The sequence below is a fragment of the Vombatus ursinus genome, unplaced genomic scaffold (genome assembly GCF_900497805.2).
Source record: "Vombatus ursinus unplaced genomic scaffold, bare-nosed wombat genome assembly UNPS02014810.1, whole genome shotgun sequence".
In the NCBI taxonomy this organism is placed as follows: Eukaryota; Metazoa; Chordata; class Mammalia; order Diprotodontia; family Vombatidae; genus Vombatus; species Vombatus ursinus.
The window spans coordinates 32896546-32904316 of NW_020954588.1; the positions used below are offsets into that span (position 1 = coordinate 32896546).

Consider the following 7771-nt stretch of genomic DNA (forward strand, 5'->3'; position numbering starts at 1 on the left):
TACAAATAGGTAACATGACAGGGATTATCCTAGCATCTCAAAAATCAGAAAAACCCGGTCCAATGTAGTTCTCCCCCCCCCAAGCTTTCAAAAAACAAAAATCAGTTATTTGAACCAGGTGTGATGGCTATCCCTTGTAATTCCTGCTGCTAGGGAGGCTGAAGCTGATGGGTTGATTGAGCTTGAGAGTTCATAGGTATAGTGGGTTGTGAACTAGGTGTGTGTACTAAGTATGGTACCAGCTACCAGCCCAGGAGCTTCTGGACTGAGACAAGATATGGGTGGGGGCATCAGGCTGCCCAAGGATGCTTGAGCTAGGACAGGTCACAAACATAGGCAAAGTTCCCTTGCTGATAAGTTATGAGATTCTCCTGTGAATGGGGGGAACCAGGGTTGTGCTGATGCTAGCTCCTAAGAGTTAATTGTTAAATTTTCAGTGTGAGCATTTATCCCTTGGAAATTGACAAGAGCTACCAATTCAGGCGTGATTTCTTGTTTTGTTGATTGTCTAGACCGAAGAAAATGATGGAGAAAATGTTAATTTAAAACTGAACTTAAAAGTATGTTGTGGGAGTTTTTTTGGGAAGAGATCATTGTTAACAATTTACCAGCATACCCCTGCAACAGGAAGACCCAATGTCAAAAAAGAAAGTAAATTATTTGAAAAAACAACATATGAATCATCTTAAATGTCCTTAAGGAATTGATTATGCCCTCTGTAGACAGCATGTTATTTTCTGGGGCTGTTGTTTTATCTTCTATTTGCTTTTCACTTTGTCACTAATCACAGGTTTGAGAAGTAAGGACTCTGGGTATTGTTTCAGAATACTTTCTCATAAGGCATCACCTTAATAACAACTTCCGGCTCCTGATCTGTTCCACAGACACTGGAAGAGGTTTCTAAATATAAATGAGATTGTCTTGCAAAAGGCTTTTAGAGTTTGTTCCCTGGCAGGGACTGAACGATCGTTATAATTTATTGGCTCATAAAGTTGGGTCATCTGCCCCCTAGTCATCTGTCTGGTGTGGGGTGCTGTGGATTCAGAGCCCCACTTGGAGTCTGGAAGACTTCGTTCAATCAGGCCTCAGAAACTTAACTTAGTCGTGTGGCCTTGATCAGTCACTTAACTCTTTTGGCCTTAGCTTCCTCATCTGTAAAACAGGATGAAACAACCTCCTCACAGGGCTGTTAAGACTGCATGGTTTGTAAGCCTGACATCATTGTGGTAATGCTAGTTGTTATTTATTGAGCCACGCAGGGAGTGTTCGGCGCTGGGGATAGAAACACAGAAATGATTACTGCACATTCCTTGCCTCCAAGAGCTTCCACTCTGCTCTTTCATCTGCCCTGGATGCCGGGGTGACTGGGATGGAGGCATCTCCCCCCACACACCTGGGCTGGTTGGAACGCGCCGGCGCGCTCTCCCTGCGGCCCGGCTCGCGAGTGGTACAGTCCGGCAGGAGAGGTTGCCATGGACACGGTGGGTCGCCAGGTAACCAGGGAGACAAAGCGGAGGCTCGGGGACCACGCGGGGCTGGGCGGCCCGCCCGGGGCAGGCGGCGCCGAAGATGGAGGCGCTGGGGGCCACAGGTGGGTCGGGGGTCTGGGTCCGGCTCAGAGGCGGCTCGCGGGGCTCGCGGGGCTCGAGGGGGCTCGTGGGCGATCGGTGCTCGGAGGTGGCCCAGGAAGCGCGGGGGGCCGCTGGCCGGCTGGGGACCGTAACGGTGTGTGGGGCCGGGGCGGAGAGAGCGCCGAGGGGTAGGGGCGCGGTGGTGGGGAGGGGTGGGGGGCTATTACCTGCCTGCCTCCACCTGCTCTTGCCCCACCCCTAGGGCTGAAGCCGGAGGGATCGACCCCCTGCCCAGGTGGCCAACGTCCCCCAGTCTTCTCTTTTTACAAATGAAGAAACTGTGGCCCAAGGTGGTGAGGTGAAAGGACTTTCCCCCAAGTTGGTCACACAGATAGCAGGATTGTAGGGAAGGGAATAAACATTTATATAGCACCTTCTGTGTGCCAGTCACTGTGCTAAGCACTTTTACAAATATCTCATTTGATTTTCACAACAACCCCCAGAGATAGATAGGTACCATTAGTATCTCTATTTTTACAATAGAGGAAACTGAGGCAAACAGTGACTTGCTCAGGGTCAAACAACTGTTACGTCTCTGGAGTCAGGGCTCAACCACTGCCTCCAGCTGCATCATACTAAAGAGACCCTGGATACCAATCCTCCTTCACACTACTCCCAGAAGATAACAGAATGATCTCTGATTAAGGGGCCATCTGGGCCAGCCTCCTCCTTCTTACACATGAGGAACTGAGGCCCAGAGAGGTAAAGGGATGTCTTGTAGGTTCCACAGTTATTAGGGTCACAGAGTAGATGACTTCCATCTTTCCGTGACTTTCCTTTTACAGATGAAGAAACCGAGGCCTGGGGTACGTGTGAAGGGACTTGCCCCAACAAGTTGTCTCCTTAGAAGGATCATGGATTAGTGGTCAACTAATCTAGCTCTCCCATTTTCCACGGGAGGCAAGAGGACTGTGCCACCAAGTACAACTCCAGGCACCTTCCTTAGTCCAGCCTCTTCCTTTTACGAATGAGGCAACTGAGGCAAAGCTAGGTTTGTAGAAGGATTCTAGGTAACAGAGGCCATTTAGCCCAACCTCCACCTTTTATCCGAGTGGAAATGGGTGAGCGTGACGTGAAATGGGTGAGGCCACATAGTGATTAGGATCATTGATCACACAACCTCCTTGTGTTACTCTTCAGGAAACTCAAGTCCGCATAGGCCAAGGGCTTGTCTGAGAAAGTGTCAGAAGGCAGATTTGACTAAGTCCTCCTCCTAGGCAGGACCAGGCTCCTAAGGTCTGTGCAGGTGGCTCCGCCCACTTCACTGTCTCACTATGGATGCCCTGGGTACGATGTAAATTACCTGTGGACCTTTTCCTTTGGGCCTTTGTTATCTCCATCAGAGGCAGAATGGCTTAGTAAGATAGAGAGCTGACTTTGGGGCAAGGAAGACTTAGGTTCTAGTCTCACCTCTGATATTTCCTGGCTATGGCCTCTTGGAGGAAGTCATTGGACTTCTGGAGGAAGTCTTCTTGGAGGAAGTCATTTAACCTTCCCCCTCCCCCAAGTTCTCTAGGAGTCTGTTTATTGGATAAATGGAACAAAGATTCCCTAGGGTGGGGCGAACCCCAACCTGGTTGAGAGTAACTTACCTTTAGAGCAGGAATGCAGCGTCGTTCCAGTGATTGTCAAAAGGCCACCCTGACAGTGAGGAGGGAGTATTACATTTGATATTAACAATATTAAAGTTAATTTTCCTATGGGTAACAAATTTTGAGTAAGCACTTACCATATGCCAGGCACTGTGCCAAACACTGGAATACCAATACAAGCCAAAAGAAAGTCAGTTCTTGCTCTCAAAGAGCTTATAATCTCATGGGGAAAGACTCCAGGGCTGGGTGTTCAATCCAGTGTGCCACCTAGCTGCCCCATCTATATGTTGTAGACATGACTTAAACCCAAGTTTTCCTTATTTCAAGGCTTGCCCTTTCTCTGCTAAGTCAGGCAGAGGTTCTTAATTAAGGTTAATTAACATTAGTTAATTAAGATACTTAAATTAATCACTAAATTAAGGTACTTAAATTAAGAGGTATTTAATAAAAGTCCAATTGAGTTTCAGAATTCTCCCCAAGTATCACTTCTAATTAAAAAAAGTAAGGCTCACTTTTTACTAAAGTCTCACTTAGGTGTCACATCATGGTATGGAGTTGACTGTAGGTTCTCAAAAGCTATGCCTGTGGAGTACAGCAGATTGTACCAAGCTGGAAAGGTTTCAGATCTGGGCTAGAGAGTCATGACCAGATTGGCCTCAGGCTGCTGAGCATTTTGGCCACTAGTTAAGACCATTTAGGAAAGTATAGAGGTGTTGAACTCTGAGTTAATAGTGGAAAGACTCATCCTCACGAAATTGCAAATCTGGGAAGTATTGTAGTAGAAACAATTTGGTATTTCCATTTCTCTCTCCTCCATATAGGGTTTTGATTCTCCCAACACCTTTATCTCACTTTGCCCCCAAATAAAGGGACACATTAAGTCTGAATGTTATGAGGTTTTTTATATAATTAGATCATTAAGACAATCTTATCAACAAAAGACTGTTGCTTAAGCACTTAGGGGTAAGGATGGGAGTGCAAAGAGTTATGGATTCCTTACTACAAGGGTTTATGGTCTGATTAGGAAGATTGGGCATAACCCAAGGCAAGTTAGAATATAACATTCAAATGAATGGCACAGGGCCAGACGTGTTCAGAAGAGGACGTTTGAGAAGGGAGAGATCATGTCTTCGGGAGAAGAACAGTTTCATAGCAGAGTTGAGTCTTGAGCCTTTGAACCATAAACAAAGGAAGCATAAGATTATTGAATTAAACAGAGTTAAAAGAGTATTTCCGAGATACATAAAAGTTATGAGTAGGGCATATTCAGGGATATGGAGTTGGATATTTTAGTTAAAGAATATGGAGCCCTCTAGGGAGATATTATGAGGAAGAGTGAGGTAAGATGGTAGAGGGGTAAGCCTGAGTGCCAGGCCTGGCAATATGGATGTTGAACTTGATTCTGTAGGGAGTAGGAAGCCATTTAAAGACTATAATAAGTGACCTGATAATTGAAATGCAAAAGCTGTTTAAGCTATTAAAAACATTGTTGTAAAATTTAGCAAATGGAGCTTTCAAAAACATAATAGATTCTCCTCCAAATTTTCTTATTTGTTACAGATTAAAAAGGAGTGTGATAGAGGAATGAATACTTCATCAGCAACTTGCTTAAAGGATACGGGTAAGCTTTGTAAAGACATAGCTTGCAATTTATGGGATTATGTGGGCATAGAATTTGGAGATGGAAGGGCCTTTTAGAAATCTTGCCACTTCCTCAACAGATGAGGAAATAGAATTCTTTTCTAGATAGAAGGGACTATATTTCAAATCTAGTTTTAGATTTAGATTTTGTATCAGGAAAATGATCATTATTGGTAAGGTAGTTTTATGTGCAGATTGTTGACTGGATGTAATCATGCCCCTTTTCTATGGTTTTGCCTGGTTTACTCAAGGTGGGATAAGACCTGGACCAGTGATTTCAGTGCTGTAGGGAATTCTTGGATGAAGAAACTCCCAGCACCTTGATTCTCACATCCAATATGTTTCAGATGCTGTACTTAAACCTAGATCTTTCAGGTTCCTAAGCCAGTCTTCTATGCTCATATTTTAATGGGAGAAAGCAATACAAAATAGGTCTTGAAGGGATGATGAATGGAGGGCAGAGAGTCGGAAGTGTAACCAGGAATGGGGATGAAGGATGATCAGTCTATACCCCTCCCCAAAATAGAGGTCCCAGAAGGAACTCCCCAGTGGAAGAATGGGCCAGAACAGAGAGACACTCCAGGGAGAGAAGGCCCGACAAGCAGGAATGGGTTGCCAAGAAGAAGCATTGCATTAGGGTCCACTGCATCAGTGTTCAAAGCTTAACCCTGTTAGCATCTGGGTGAAGTGGGTCCAGCCACTTACCCTCCATAAAGGCCTCCCTTTTCTCATCATCTGTTGATTAAAGCAGAGGTGCCAGCTACACAGCTGGGCTACAATGTTATCCCACTGTTATGAGTAGCCCAAAATAGATTAAAATGTTATTGGGAAACATTTAACAAAATAAATAAAAATGCAATAAAAGCTCGATAATATTACATTTTAAAATAAAGTCAATATGCAGCCTCTCGGGGATCCCTATGTACAGATTAGTGGCTCCTCTTTCTATTTGAATTAGACACACTGGCTCAGATGACCTCTGAGGTCCCTTCCAGCTCTAAAATTACACGATATAAAGCCAATATTGAAGAAATATTAAAGTGAAATTTCATAAGATTAAAAATAGAAAACTTTTAAACTCAGTTTACTTAGAAAGAACTTCAGTTTGCTATACTTATTTGCACTAGAAATTATCAAGAGTAACAAATAGCTGGACGATGTTAACTCCCTTAAGTACCTGGTAGAAAAACTCTTACGTTTGATGAATTCTAAAATGGTCAATAGTTTTAAAGGTACTAAGGCTTTGAAATGAACCATTTCCCCCTAAACTTTCCATTTATAAATTTTAATGTACTTGAATAAAGTACCTTCCTTAACCTCTTTTTCTCCTAAGGGATTCCAATAAAATTATAGATATTAGTGACAGATGAAGTTTGCCTCTAATTTAGGGCAGGGTGACTCATTGTGACAGTGTTTGTCCTTATGGAGTCACCCAGCTTTTCAGACCTTTTCATTTTTCCTGGCCTCATTCCATTGACTGCTTATAATCTGTTTCCTTTGAATGGGAACATGTATTGTGCAACTATCAAGCCAGTCTATATTAGGTCATATCTATGCCTGGAACACTCTCCCTCCTCATCTCCACCTCTTAACATCCCTGGCTTTACATAGACACACACACACACACACACACACACACACACACACACACACAGTGCCTGGAGAAGTCACAGCATGCTCAAAAGACTTTCTGGTATCCCACCACCACCACTACCATCATTATCATCATCATCAAACATCTTAGCATATAATACTGACTTTTTTGTTTAGCTTGAATCATGAATTCGTGTTTTATCCTTATTCTATTAGTTAAATTCTTTGACCATAGATTGGTACTTTACCATATCCACATTGTTATTGTCTTGGTACCCCAACAAAGGTGATTGTTTTTCTTTTGGCTTTAAGAAAAACATTCAGGGGAGCATGACTCATATATAATACAGTCTTCCTGTTTTCTTAATATCACCACCACCAAAAAAGAAAAAAAATGCTTTTGTGCTGTTGTTTGATGAAGCACTTGAGGGGAAACTTCACATGAGTGAAGGGAAATGCTTAAAATAATTTGGCCAATAAAACTAATTCTAAATGTGGAACAGATCAGCATTTAGGAATTGACATGTTTTCTTTTTTTTTCCCCCAAAAGAAGGGCGAATTCAACCAGTTATCACAATGTATATTATGCATTTGCATATGTATCTGTGTGAAGAGCAGTCAGTTATTTCAGTCATCATTAGAAACTTTTCATTCCATTTTGGGCTAATGCAGTGATAGCACTATTATGATTGTAACCAAAGAGCATGTTAGAAATAGCAGACTGACTCTTGGAGCCTCACTGAATTACCCTCAGCATATGTTAAATGGGTAGAATAACTGTTTCAGGCTTTTCATTTAATACATTGGAAAAAAATGATTTTCTGAACGTGACCTTACCATCTTCAAAGAACTATCACATTTTCCAAGTCATTCAGTCAATGTAAAGAACTTGTGTTTCTCAAATATAATCAAGTCATATACCTAAAGGTGCTTTCAAAGTGTTTATTGAAGTGAATTGAACTGAGTTGAATTGAGTGAATGACTTTTCCTGGAAGCTTGTTTTGTTTCCCCATCTTCATTATCCCCCAATCATTGAGGTTTGTTTTCTCAGGGGAACTAATTTGGACTTGAATTCTCCAAGAAGAGAGAATGACAGCTCTGCTTCTTTTGCAAACTTTTGGAGAAGCAACCACAGCCAAACTTTTGGCCATATTACCTTCCTTCCTTCCTTCTTTTATCCTCTTTCTTTCTTTCTCTTTCTTTGTTTCTTCTTTCTTTCTTTCTCTCTCTCTTTCTCTCTCTCTTTCTTTGTCTTTCTCTTTCTTTGTCTTTCTTTCTTTCTTTCTTTCTTTCTTTCTTTCTTTCTTTCTTTCT

At 42.5% G+C, this 7771-nt stretch overlaps 1 protein-coding gene across 2 annotated transcripts in view; it reads left to right on the forward strand.

Annotated features, from left to right (window-relative positions):
• Positions 1-1547: 1547 nt before the first annotated feature.
• ZBBX (zinc finger B-box domain containing) overlaps positions 1548-7771 on the forward strand; it is a 126725-nt gene continuing 120501 nt past the window's right edge. For both annotated transcript variants that reach the window (XM_027876075.1, XM_027876076.1), the window contains exons 1-2: positions 1548-1591; positions 4784-4844. The gene's annotated coding sequence lies outside the window, so the exon portion shown is untranslated. The remainder of the gene's footprint in view (positions 1592-4783; positions 4845-7771) is intronic.